Here is a 13715-nt window from a genome sequence, read left to right on the forward strand (position 1 = left end):
CCATCTGAGAATGCAATGAAGGTGCAGAGGGGAATTCCGTCAAGTAAGAAGTTATTAGCAAGGAAAAAGCAGCACAGAGCATTTCAGGAAAAAGTACAATGCATTCATATTGTTGTAGGTAGTGTGCGGAGGTGGAAATCACTAAATATGACATCATGTGAGGAGGGCAATGGAGGAAAGTAAGAGATCACAACCTGAACGCTGAGCTAGATTCTGAAAACAGCAGCATTCCCAGCAGCACAGTGTATTTCAGGAGAAAGGAGTGCCTCGCTCATGTCAGCAAGAACAGGGTTATATGTACTGGGGGTCATCAATGTGATGTGTGAACGGAAATGGACTAAAGTGGGAATTCATAGTCTGAGGGTTACAGTGAGGAAAATAAGTATTTGATACACTGCCGATTTTGCAAGTTTTCCCATCTACAAAGAATGGAGAGGTCTGTAATCTTCATCGTAGGTACACTTCACCTGTGAGAGCCAGAATCTAAAAAAAAAAATCCAGAAAATCACATTGTATGACTTTTTTATAATTAAAAAAATGCAATTAAATATTTAAATAGCATTTTATTGCATGAAATAAGTATTTGATCACCTGCCAAACAGCAAGAATTCTGGCTCTCACAGACCTGTTAGTTTTTCTTTAAGAAGCCTCCTACTCTGCACTCATTACCTGTATTAATTGCCCCTGTTTGAACTCGTTGCCTGTATAACAGACACCTGTCCACACACTCAATCAATCACACTCCAACCTCTCCACCATGGCCAAGACCAAAGTGCTGTCTAAGGACACCAGGGACAAAATTGTAGACCTGCACAAGGCTGGGATGGGCTGCAGGACAACAGGCAAGCAGCTTGGTGAGAAGGCAACTGTTAGCACAATTATTATAAAATGGAAGAAACACAAGATAACTACCAATGGCCTGAAGAGAGCTGGGAGTCTCAAACATTACCGTTGGTAACACACTACGACGTCATGGATTAAAATCCTACAGGGCGTGCAAGGTTCCGCTGCTCACGCCAGCACATGTCCAGGCATCTGGATGATCCAGAGGAGGCATGTGGTCAGATGAGACCAAAATAGAACTTTCTGGTATCAATTCCTTTAACCGTATTTGGAGGAAGAAGAAGTATGAGTACAATCCCAAGAACACTGTCCCCACCGTGAAGCATGGTGGGGTAAACATCATACTTTTGGGGGTGTTTTTCTGCAAAGTGAACAGGACGACTACACCATGGTGAAGGGAGGATGGACAGAGTCATATATCACAAGATTTTGGCCAACAACCTCCTTCCATCAGTTAAGAGCATTGAAGATGGGTCATGGCTGGGTCTTCCAGCTTGACAATGACCCAAAACACATAGCTAGGGCAACTAAGGAGTGGCTCCGTAAGAAGCATTTCAAGGTCCTGGAGTGCCCTAGTCAGTCTCCAGACCTGAGCCTAATAGAAAATCTTTGGAGGGAGCTGAAACTCAATGTTGTCCAGTGACAGCCCCAAAACCTGAAAGATCTGGAGAAGATCTGTATGGAGGAGGGGGCCAAAATCCCTGCTGCAGTGTGTGCAAACCTGGTGAAGAGCTACAGGAAACGTCTGACCTCCGTAATTGCAAACAAAGGTTTATGTTCCAAATATTAAGTTCTGTTTCTTTATTGTATCAAATACTTATTTCATACAATAAAATGCAAATAAATTCTGTAAAAATCATGCAATGCGATTTTCTGTTTTATATTTTTAGATTCTGTCTCTCACAGGTGAAGTGTACCTACGATAAAAATTAGCAACCTCTCCATTCTTTGTAGGTGGGAAAACTTGCAAAATCGTCAGTGTATCAAATACTTACTTTCCCCACTGTATGTTATGAAACACCCAGTTTCCAAACGCACAGTAATGCTGTACACCCTCTGAGCACTTCATAAAGGGTATGAAGAAGCAGGGGGCCCCCTTTGTGGGTGGGGTCCCTGGGCATTTGCCCAGTTTGCTTCCCCTTAACAACGGCCCTGGCTGTGGAACTTGAAAAATAGCATGGACTGCGGCATTCATTTTGAGATGTCAATCAAACTAAGAATCTCCATCTATTTATGAGATGTCGCAACTTATGTCCAACTTTTTCTACAATTTTTTTTGTGGGGGGGTTAATCCGGCGGCTGCTGCTGCTTAAACAGCAAGGACAGAATTAAAATCTGCATAGTAAAAAAACGTCTTACTAGAATCTGTAATGGAAAGTTGACTTGGAAACTTCAGGCTCTCGCTCCTCACAACAATGAGCCATATGGACATTTTCTCACTTCATTTTTATTTATTTTTTTTCTTTGTGGCAATTTAGAAATTGTAACCACATTTTCTTTTACTTTTTGGAAGCTGACAATTACAGGTCAGGTAGGGAGAAGAGACGTTGTCTTAAACATTCTGTATCCTGATAAATTATCAAGTGATTTTAGCTTTTAATGATGAGGGGCACCAGAAAAGTGACAAATGTCCTGCGCAAAAACGGCTGGTGACCTCCTGCTGCCAACAAACTGCAAGTCGCGTCTTCTCACATCTAAAGTGTATAATGATTGTAACAATTTAAATTATTTTTGTGGTTATCTCCCCCCCCCCCCAAAAAAAAAAAAAAACGATTGTCCTAATTTTCCCTTCGGTTGTCATGCTTTAGAGCAGTAAAGGGCTTCATGGATACTTCCTTGGTGGCAGTGGAGATGGTAAGTGTGTCCTCTCCAGTGGTCTGGGGCAGTTAAGAGGTTAATGGTAAATCACTGGTGATCTAGGGTTGTGAAGGGGTTAATTGTAAAAACCCCTGGCAATCTAGGGCAGAATAGGGGGGTCAGTGGTTACATCCCCGGTTGGTCCAAGCCAAAGCCATGAAGGTCATTACAACTGCTAATAGTATTATCCCGGGTGGCCTAGAGGATAGAAGGGTTAAATGACAATATCCTTGGTGATACAGGTCAGTGAAGGGATTTTTGGGACTATGCATGGTGACCTAAGGCAATGAATGTGTTAATAGTCACATCCCTTGTGGTATGCCCTATCCCACCAGGAATATGACTATTAACACATTCATTTCTCTAGCTCACCAGGAATTTACCAATAATCCCTTCACTGACCTGTATCACCGAGGATATTGTTATTTAACCCTTCTCTGCTCTAGGCCACCAGGAATATTACCATTCACTCCACCGATGACCTAGGCCACCAAAAGCTATCATTTAACCATCACGGGCCTAGGCTTCTTGGAATGTTATCAATATCAGATTCACTGCCCTACAGTTCCAGAGATTTTATCATTAACCCATTCACTGCCCTAAATCACCAAGTAGGATCAGTAAAACCCTTAATTGCTCTAGACCACCAGGAATATTACTATTAACTCCATCGATGCTCTAGGCCACCAATATGTTATCATTTACTCCATCATGGTCTTTGGCATTTTATAAATATCAGCTTCACTGTCCTACATTTTCATCTCTACATCTACATATCGTTAACCTATTCACTGCCCTAGCCCACCAGGGTTGTTGCTAACATTAATATCTCTAGGACAGTGTATATTTTAATAGTAACATTCCTGGTGGACTTGGGCAGTGAAGTTGTTAGTATAACATCCCAGGTGAGCTAGAGCAGTGAAGGTCTTAATAATAACAACATCCCTGTTGGGCTAGTGCAGTTAAATTGTAAATAATAATAAATAATAACATCCCTGGTGGGCTAGTGCAGTTAAATGTTAATAATAACATCCCTGGTGGGCTAGTGCAGTTAAATGTTAATAATAACATCCCTGGTGGGCTAGTGCAGTTAAATGTTAATAATAACATCCATGGTGGGCTAGACCAGTGTAGATGTATCATTCATGGTGGGCTAAGACAGTGTAGGTGATAATAGCATAGTTCCTGGTGGGCTAGGGAAGTAAAGCTGGTATTGGTAACATCACTGGTGGTCTAGAGGCATGTCAAATTCTACAACCGTCCCTCAAGTAATATAACGGAGTGAACTGCTGGAGCTGGGAGCCTAAAATATTAGGAATGGCAATCTTTATAATAATTTACATAAACAGGTATTTTGCATCCATGATCCGCCGCTGTTCATATATTGACCTCATTGCCGTTTTTTTTTTTTTGCAATTTTGAATCTTTTTAAATGATTATTGTGGAATTATTTTTTTTTTTTTAAGCTCATGTTAGAACTCCCGGTAGATATTTGCATGTAATATACGAGTATATTATCCGATGCTGGCAGGATGCAGAGATGAAAAGCTGCAGGCGGCTCTGACCCAGAATCAGAGGAGCAAAAAGCTCCGAATTCGTGGAGGGGGAATGGAGCAGATCTCGCCTGTTAGGCCGGCGTCACACTCGGCGTAAGACAATACGGTCCGTATTTTACGGCCGTAATACGGCCGAAATACGGTGAAATGTTCCCAAAATAGTGATCCGTAGTCAGGGTGTGTCAGCGTATTTTGCGCATGGCATCCTCCGTATGTAATCCGTATGGCATCCGTACTGCGAGATTTTCGCGCAGGCTTGCAAAACCGACATCTAATGGATTTATGTGCTCAAATGTTCGGGAAAACATATATACAGTATATATATATAGATATATGTCATTGAGACACATATATATATATTCTGTATTTAGATTTCATTCAGCGCGATATGTGTTAAAAGCCGGTAATTCAATTGCCGGCTTCTCATTTCTCCTGCACAAACCCGACAGGATATGAGACATGGTTTACATACAGTAAACCATCTCATATCCCCATTTTTTTTGCATATTCCACACTACTAATGTTAGTAGTGTGTATGTGCAAAATTTCAGCGCTGTAGCTGCTGAAATAAAGGGTTAAATGGCGGAAAAAATTGGCGTGGGCTCCCGCGCAATTTTCTCCGCCAGAATGGTAAAGCCAGTGACTGAGGGCAGATATTAATAGCCAGGAGAGGGTCCTTGGTTATTGGCCCCCCCCCGTGGCTAAAAACATCTGCCCCCAGCCACCCCAGAAAAGGCACATCTGGAAGATGCGCCTATTCTGGCACTTGGCCACTCTCTTCCCACTCCCTGTAGCGGTGGGATATGGGGTAATGAAGGGTTAATGCCACCTTGCTATTGGAAGGTGACATTAAGCCAGATTAATAAAGGAGAGGCGTCAATTATGACACCTATCCATTATTAATCCAATTGTAGGAAAGGGTTAAAAAACACACACACATGATTTAAAAGTATTTTAATGAAAAAAACACAGCGGTTGTTGTAATAATTTATTGTACTCTCAGTCCATCAGGAACACCCTCGCTTGGAAAAATAATAAACGCACAAGATACATACCTTCTGCTGTCAGATCAGGTCCCACGAAGTAATCCATCTGAAGGGGTTAACTAATATTACAGGCAGAGCTGCGATAATCCACTCGCTCTGCCTGTAATCCCCGGGTGCTGAAAGGAAAGCAGTGATCTATACTTACATTCAGTCGCGGTGATGCGCCCCTGCTGGATGTTCTCATGAACTGCAGCCTGGGAACTTTTTCCCACGCTACAGGTCATATGAGGACATCCACCAGGGGGCGCATCACCGCGACTGAAGGTAACTATAGGTCATTGACCTACATTTCCTTCAGTCGCGGTGATGCGCCCCCTGGTGGATGTCCTCATATGACCTGTAGCGTGGGAAAAAGTTCCCAGGCTGCAGTTCATGAGAACATCCAGCAGGGGCGCATCACCGCGACTGAATGTAAGTATAGATCACTGCTTTCCTTTCAGCACCCGGGGATTACAGGCAGAGCGAGTGGATTATCGCAGCTCTGCCTGTAATATTAGTTAACCCCTTCAGATGGATTACTTCGTGGGACCTGATCTGACAGCAGAAGGTATGTATCTTGTGCGTTTATTATTTTTCCAAGCGAGGGTGTTCCTGATGGACTGAGAGTACAATAAATTATTACAACAACCGCTGTGTTTTTTTCATTAAAATACTTTTAAATCATGTGTGTGTGTGTTTTTTAACCCTTTCCAACAATTGGATTAATAATGGATAGGTGACATAATTGACGCCTCTCCATTATTAATCTGGCTTAATGTCACCTTCCAATAGCAAGGTGGCATTAACCCTTCATTACCCCATATCCCACCGCTACAGGGAGTGGGAAGAGAGTGGCCAAGTGCCAGAATAGGCGCATCTTCCAGATGTGCCTTTTCTGGGGTGGCTGGGGGCAGATGTTTGTAGCCACGGGGGGGCCAATAACCGTGGACCCTCTCCTGGCTATTAATATCTGCCCTCAGTCACTGGCTTTACCATTCTGGCGGAGAAAATTGCGCGGGAGCCCACGCCAATTTTTTCCGCCATTTAACCCTTTATTTCAGCAGCTACAGCGCTGAAATTTTGCACATACACACTACTAACATTAGTAGTGTGGAATATGCAAAAAAAATGGGGATATGAGATGGTTTACTGTATGTAAACCATGTCTCATATCCTGTCGGGTTTGTGCAGGAGAAATTAAAAGCCGGCAACTGAATTACCGACTTTTCACTAACACCGCTGCGTATTTCTCGCAAGTCACACTGCTGGTCAGTGTGGAATCCGTATTTTTCACGCCCCCATAGACTTTCATTAGCGATTTTTTTGCGCAATACGCTGACAAACGCAGCATGCTGCGATTTTGTACGGCCGTAGAAAGCCGTATAATACTAAACCGTAATATACGGCTGATAGGAGCAACCCCATTGAGAATAATTGTGCCGTATGTTATGCGAGTTTTACGGACGTAGTTTCTGCGCTCTTACGTCCGTAAAACTCGCCAGTGTGACGCCGGCCTTAGAAGCATTCTGAGCATTTCTCAGGCAGATTCCCAGCACGGAATCCTTGATGTTACTCTGACACAAATAGCAGAACTTCATGTTCCCTGGAAGTCTCCTGGGACCTGACAAGAATGGCATTGTATAAGTGTGTGCCCCCTGTGCCTCCAACTCCAGGCAAGTGATCAACACAGATTCCAGGAGACACAATGTCAGAAGAGCATGTGGGTGCGCAATCCTCGGAATGGAATCTGTACAGTCATTTTCACAGCTTGTAAGCATCAGGGTCACCTCTATACCGCCAGCCGCGTCACCAAAAGCATAAAAGGAGACGACAACGGCAAATCCTCGAGGCTGTCACACTAATCTGGAGGAAGAAAGTTGTAACCAACAGAACAGAACCATAAGGGTCCCTTTCCACTTGCGAGGAAAACGGACGCGTGCAATCCGATAAAAAATCGGATTGCACTCGGACCAATGTTAGTTAATAGGTGTCTTTTGATTTGCGATTTTTTTCTCAGCCGAAATCGGACTGAGAAAAATCTGGATCGGCTGAGAAAAAAATCGCAGCATGCTGCGTATTGCTGCGATTCTCGGACGAGACTCGCCAATGCAAGTCAATGGGTGCGAGAAAAAAATCGCACAGCACTCGCACCATGCGAGTTCTGTCCGATTTTTACGCACCGGTGTCCTTTGAAAAGCCGGTAATTCAGCGCGGTGTACAGTAAAATCACACTGACAGGTTAGAATAGACTAGATATATACACATAGAATGTGTCTATATACATATATATATGTCAGTGAGACACCTATATATGTATATTTATATTTAATGCAGCGCTAGATAGCATTAAAGCCGCTAATTCAATTGCCGGCTTTTCATTTCTCCTGCACAAACCCGACAGGATATGAGACATGATTACATACAGTAAACCATCTCATATCCCCCTTTTTTTTGCATATTCCACACTACTAATGTTAGTAGTGTGTATGTGCAAAATTTCAGCGCTGTAGCTGCTGAAATAAAGGGTTAAATGGCGGAAAAAATTGGCGTGGGCTCCCCCGCAATTTTCTCCGCCAGAGTGGTAAAGCCAGTGACTGAGGGCAGATATTAATAGCCAGGAGAGGGTCCATGGTTATTGGCCCCCCCGTGGCTAAAAACATCTGCCCCCAGCCACCCCAGAAAAGGCACATCTGGAAGATGCGCCTATTCTGGCACTTGGCCACTCTCTTCCCACTCCCTGTAGCGGTGGGATATGGGGTAATGAAGGGTTAATGCCACCTTGCTATTGGAAGGTGACATTAAGCCAGATTAATAATGGAGAGGCGTCAATTATGACACCTATCCATTATTAATCCAATTGTAGGAAAGGGTTAAAAAACACACACACATGATTTAAAAGTAGTTTAATGAAATAAACACAGCGGTTGTTGTAATAATTTATTGTTCTCTCAATCCATCAGGAAACCCTCGCTTGGCAAAATAATAACCGCACAAGATACATACCTTCTGATGTCCGATCATGTCCCACGAGGTAATCCATCTGAAGGGGTTAACTAATATTACAGGCACGAGCTGCGATAAACCACTCACTGGTGCCTGTAATCCCCCGGGTGCTGAAAGGAAAGCAGGATCTGTACTTACATTGAGTCGCGGTGAGGCGCCCTCTGGTGGATGTTCTCATAAACTGCAGCCTGGGAACTTTTTCCCACGCTCCAGGTCATATGAGGACATCCACCAGGGGGCGCATCACCGCGACTGAAGGAAATGTAGGTCAATGACCTACATTTCATTCATTCGCCGGGGAATTACAGGCACGGAGCACACAGCTGCATTAGCAGGGCTCCTGCCTGTAATATTAGTTAACCCCTTCAGATGGATTACATCGTGGGACGTGATCTGACATCTGAGGGTATGTATCTTGTGCGTTTATTATGTTGCCAAGCGAGGGTGTTCCTGATGGATTGAGAGAGCAATAAATTATTACAACAACCGCTGTCTTTATTTCATTAAACTACTTTGTAATCATGTGTGTGTGTGTTTTTTAACCCTTTCCTACAATTGGATTAATAATGGATAGGTGTCATAATTGACGCCTCTCCATTATTAATCTGGCTTAATGTCACCTTACAATAGCAAGGTGGCATTAACCCTTCATTACCCCATATCCCACCGCTACAGGGAGTGGGAAGAGAGTGGCCAAGTGCCAGAATAGGCGCATCTTCCAGATGTGCCTTTTCTGGGGTGGCTGGGGGCAGATGTTTTTAGCCATGGGGGGGCCAATAACCATGGACCCTCTCCTGGCTATTAATATCTGCCCTCAGTCACTGGCTTTACCGCTCTGGCGGAGAAAATTGCGCGGGAGCCCACGCCAATTTTTTCCGCGAGTTAACCCTTAAATTTAATAGCTACAGCACCCAAATTTTGCACATACACACTACTAACATTAGTAGTGTGGAATATGCAAAAAAAAGGGGATATGAGATGGTTTACTGTATGTAAACCATGTCTCATATCATGTCGGGTTTGTGAAGGAGAAATTAAAAGCCGGCAATTGAATTAGCGGCTTTTATGCTATCTAGCGCTGCATTAAATATAAATATACATATATATAGGTGTCTCACTGACATATATATATGTATATATACCTATTCTATGTGTATATATCTACTCTATTCTAACCTGTCAGTGTGATTTTACTGTACACTGCGCTGAATTGCCGGCTTTTCAAAGGACACCGGTGCGTACAAATCGGACAGTAATACGGATGTCATACGGATGATGCGATTATAAAAATCGGCATCCGCATACGGATGATGCGATTAAAAATCGCATTGTACTCGCATGACACTCGCATGAAAATCGCATACGTTCCATCCGTTTTTTCGGTCCAGATTACGGACCGTTTTTTATCTCGCAAGTGGAAAGGGACCCTAAGACGCAAATCTGCTTCTTCATGTCCACATTTAGTAGTTATATTCTAATATATAGGGGCAGTATTATAGTATTTATATTCTTGTATATAGGAGCAGTATTATAGTAGTTATATTCTTGTACATAGGGGCAGTATTATAGTAGTTATATTCTTGTACATAGGAGCAGTATTATAGTATTTATATTCTTGTATATAGGAGCAGTATTATAGTAGTTATATTCTTGTACATAAGAGCAGTATTATAGTAGTTATATTCTTGTACATAGGAGCAGTATTATAGTAGTTCTATTCTTGTACATATGGGTCAGTATTATAGCAGTTTATTCTTGTACATAGGAGCAGTATTATAGTAGTTATATTCTTGCACATAGGGAGCAGTATTATAGTAGTTATATTCTTGTACATAGTGGGCAGTATTATAGTAGTTATATTCTTGTACATAGGAGCAGTATTATAGTAGTTATATTCTTGTACATAGGGGCAGTATTATAGTAGTTATATTCTTGTACATAGGAGCAGTATTATAGTAGTTATATTCTTGTACATAGGAGCAGTATTATAGTAGTTATATTCTTGTACATAGGGGGCAGTATTATAGTAGTTATATTCTTGTACATAGGAGCAGTATTATAGTAGTTATATTCTTGTACATAGGGGCAGTATTATAGTAGTTATATTCTTGTACATAGGAGCAGTATTATAGTAGTTATATTCTTGTACATAGGGGCAGTATTATAGTAGTTATATTCTTGTACATGGGGGCAGTATTATAGTAGTTATATTCTTGCACATAGGGAGCAGTATTATAGTAGTTATATTCTTGTACATAGTGGGCAGTATTATAGTAGTTATATTCTTTTACATAGGAGGAGTATTATAGTAGTTATATTCTTTTACATAGGAGCAGTATTATAGTAGTTCTATTCTAATACATAGGAGTAGTATTATAGCAGTTATATTCTTGTACATAGGGGCAGTATTATTGTAGTTATATTCTTGTACATGGGGGCAGTATTATAGTAGTTATATTCTTGTACATAGGAGCAGTATTATAGTAGTTATATTCTTGTACATAGGAGCAGTATTATAGTAGTTATATTCTTGTACATGGGGGCAGTATTATAGTAGTTATATTCTTGTACATAGGAGCAGTATTATAGTAGTTATATTCTTGTACATAGGAGCAGTATTATAGTAGTTATATTCTTGTACATAGGAGCAGTATTATAGTAGTTATATTCTTGTACATAGGGGCAGTATTATAGTAGATATATTCTTGTACATAGAGGCAGTATTATAGTAGTTATATTCTTGTACATAGGTGCAGTATTATAGTAGTTATATTCTTGTACATAGGTGCAGTATTATAGTAGTTATATTCTTGTACATAGGGGCAGTATTATAGTAGTTATATTCTTGTACATAGGGGGCAGTATTATAGTAGTTCTATTCTTGTACATATGGGGCAGTATTATAGCAGTTTATTCTTGTACATAGGAGCAGTATTATAGTAGTTATATTCTTGCACATAGGGAGCAGTATTATAGTAGTTATATTCTTGTACATAGTGGGCAGTATTATAGTAGTTATATTCTTGTACATAGGGGCAGTATTATAGTAGTTATATTCTTGTACATAGAGGCAGTATTATAGTAGTTATATTCTTGTACATAGGAGCAGTATTATAGTAGTTATATTCTTGTACATAGGGGCAGTATTATAGTAGTTATATTCTTGTACATAGGGGGCAGTATTATAGTAGTTCTATTCTTGTACATATGGGGCAGTATTATAGCAGTTTATTCTTGTACATAGGAGCAGTATTATAGTAGTTATATTCTTGCACATAGGGAGCAGTATTATAGTAGTTATATTCTTGTACATAGGAGCAGTATTATAGTAGTTATATTCTTGTACATAGGGGGCAGTATTATAGTAGTTATATTCTTGTACATAGGAGCAGTATTATAGTAGTTATACTGCCCCTATGTACAAGAATATAACTACTATAGTACTGCTCCTATGTACAAGAATATAATTACTATAATACTGCCCCTATATACAAGAATATAACTACTATAATACTGCCCCTATATACAAGAATATAACTACTGTAATACTGTTCTATGTACAAGAATATAACTACTATAATACTGCTCCTATGTACAAGAATATAACTACTATATTACTTCCCCTATGTACAAGAATATAACTACCATAATACTTCCCCTATGTATAAGAATATAACTACTATAATACTTCCTCTATATACAAGAATATAACTACTATAATACTGCCCCTATGTACAAGAATATAACTACTATAATACTGTTCTATGTGCAAGAATATAACTACTATAATACTGCCCCTATGTACAAGAATATAACTACTATAATACTGCCCCTATTTACAAGAATATAACTACTATGATATTGTTCTATGTACAAGAATATAACTACTATAATACTGCCCCTATGTACAAGAATATAACTACTATAATACTGTTCTATGTACAAGAATATAACTACTATAATACTGTCCCTATGTACAAGAATATAACTACTATAATACTGCACCTATGTACAAGAATATAACTACTATAATACTGCACCTATGTACAAGAATATAACTACTATAATACTGCCTCTATGTACAAGAATATATCTACTATAATACTGCCCCTATGTACAAGAATAGAACTACTATAATACTGCTCCTATGTACAAGAATATAACTACTATAATACTGCTCCTATGTACAAGAATATAACTACTATAATACATCTCCTATGTACAAGAATATAACTACTATAATACTGCCCCTATGTACAAGAATATAACTGCTATAATACTACTCCTATGTATTAGAATAGAACTACTATAATACTGCCCCTATGTACAAGAATATTATAGTAGTTATATTCTTGTACATAGGAGCAGTATTATAGTAGTTATATTCTTGTACATGTGGGGCAGTATTATAGTAGTTATATTCTTGTACATGGGGGCAGTATTATAGTAGTTATATTCTTGTACATGGGGGCAGTATTATAGTAGTTATATTCTTGTACATAGGGGGCAGTATTATAGTAGTTTATATTCTTGTACACAGGAGCAGTATTATTGTAGTTATATTCTTGTACATAGGGGCAGTATTATAGTAGTTATATTCTTTTACATAGGAGCAGTATTATAGTAGTTCTATTCTAATACATAGGAGTAGTATTATAGCAGTTATATTCTTGTACATAGGGGCAGTATTATTGTAGTTATATTCTTGTACATGGGGGCAGTATTATAGTAGTTATATTCTTGTACATAGGAGCAGTATTATAGTAGTTATATTCTTGTACATAGGAGCAGTATTATAGTAGTTATATTCTTGTACATAGGAGCAGTAGTATAGTAGTTATATTCTTGTACATAGGAGCAGTATTATAGTATATTCTTGTACATAGGGGCAGTATTAAAGTAGTTATATTCTTGTACATAGAGGCAGTATTATATTAGATATAGCACATGTTCCATCTACATACTGTAGTATGAATGCTCTGGTGTGGTTGTATAAAATCTGGCGCGTTCTCATGTTCAGTATATTTCCTCGTCTTCTGTGCTTTCAGCAACCATCAAGAAAGTTTGCGAAAACTCCGCATGGAGCGCCCCTTCAGCCCTGCAATTATATCTAATGAAGCGGAGCTAACGATCAGCTCATCTTCTGCAGAATATCATTGCCGCTGTTCTGTTCTGGAGAGACACTAATAATACCAGCAATAATGCAGACTCCATTAACTACATAGTAAATTTCTGAAAGCTTTGTGTGGGCTTCTGCCATTTACATGACGTACATTTCACTAAAAGTCAATAATGCATTTTTTAGGTTATTGCTGAACATTGCTGTTTCACGACTTAGAATTTGCATTTGGCTCAGTGACTTTCACATTGACAACAATCACAACCTCAGGTCATTACTTCATCTTATGGTTTCATCAAGTTGTTTTCTTTA

At 39.8% G+C, this 13715-nt stretch overlaps 1 protein-coding gene across 2 annotated transcripts in view; it reads left to right on the forward strand.

The window, feature by feature from the left end:
• The window catches only part of HOGA1 (4-hydroxy-2-oxoglutarate aldolase 1), a 33604-nt gene that overhangs the window by 11560 nt on the left and 8329 nt on the right, over positions 1–13715 (forward strand). The window lies entirely within an intron of this gene.

The sequence above is a fragment of the Ranitomeya variabilis genome, chromosome 4 (assembly GCF_051348905.1).
Source record: "Ranitomeya variabilis isolate aRanVar5 chromosome 4, aRanVar5.hap1, whole genome shotgun sequence".
Classification (NCBI taxonomy): Eukaryota; Metazoa; Chordata; class Amphibia; order Anura; family Dendrobatidae; genus Ranitomeya; species Ranitomeya variabilis.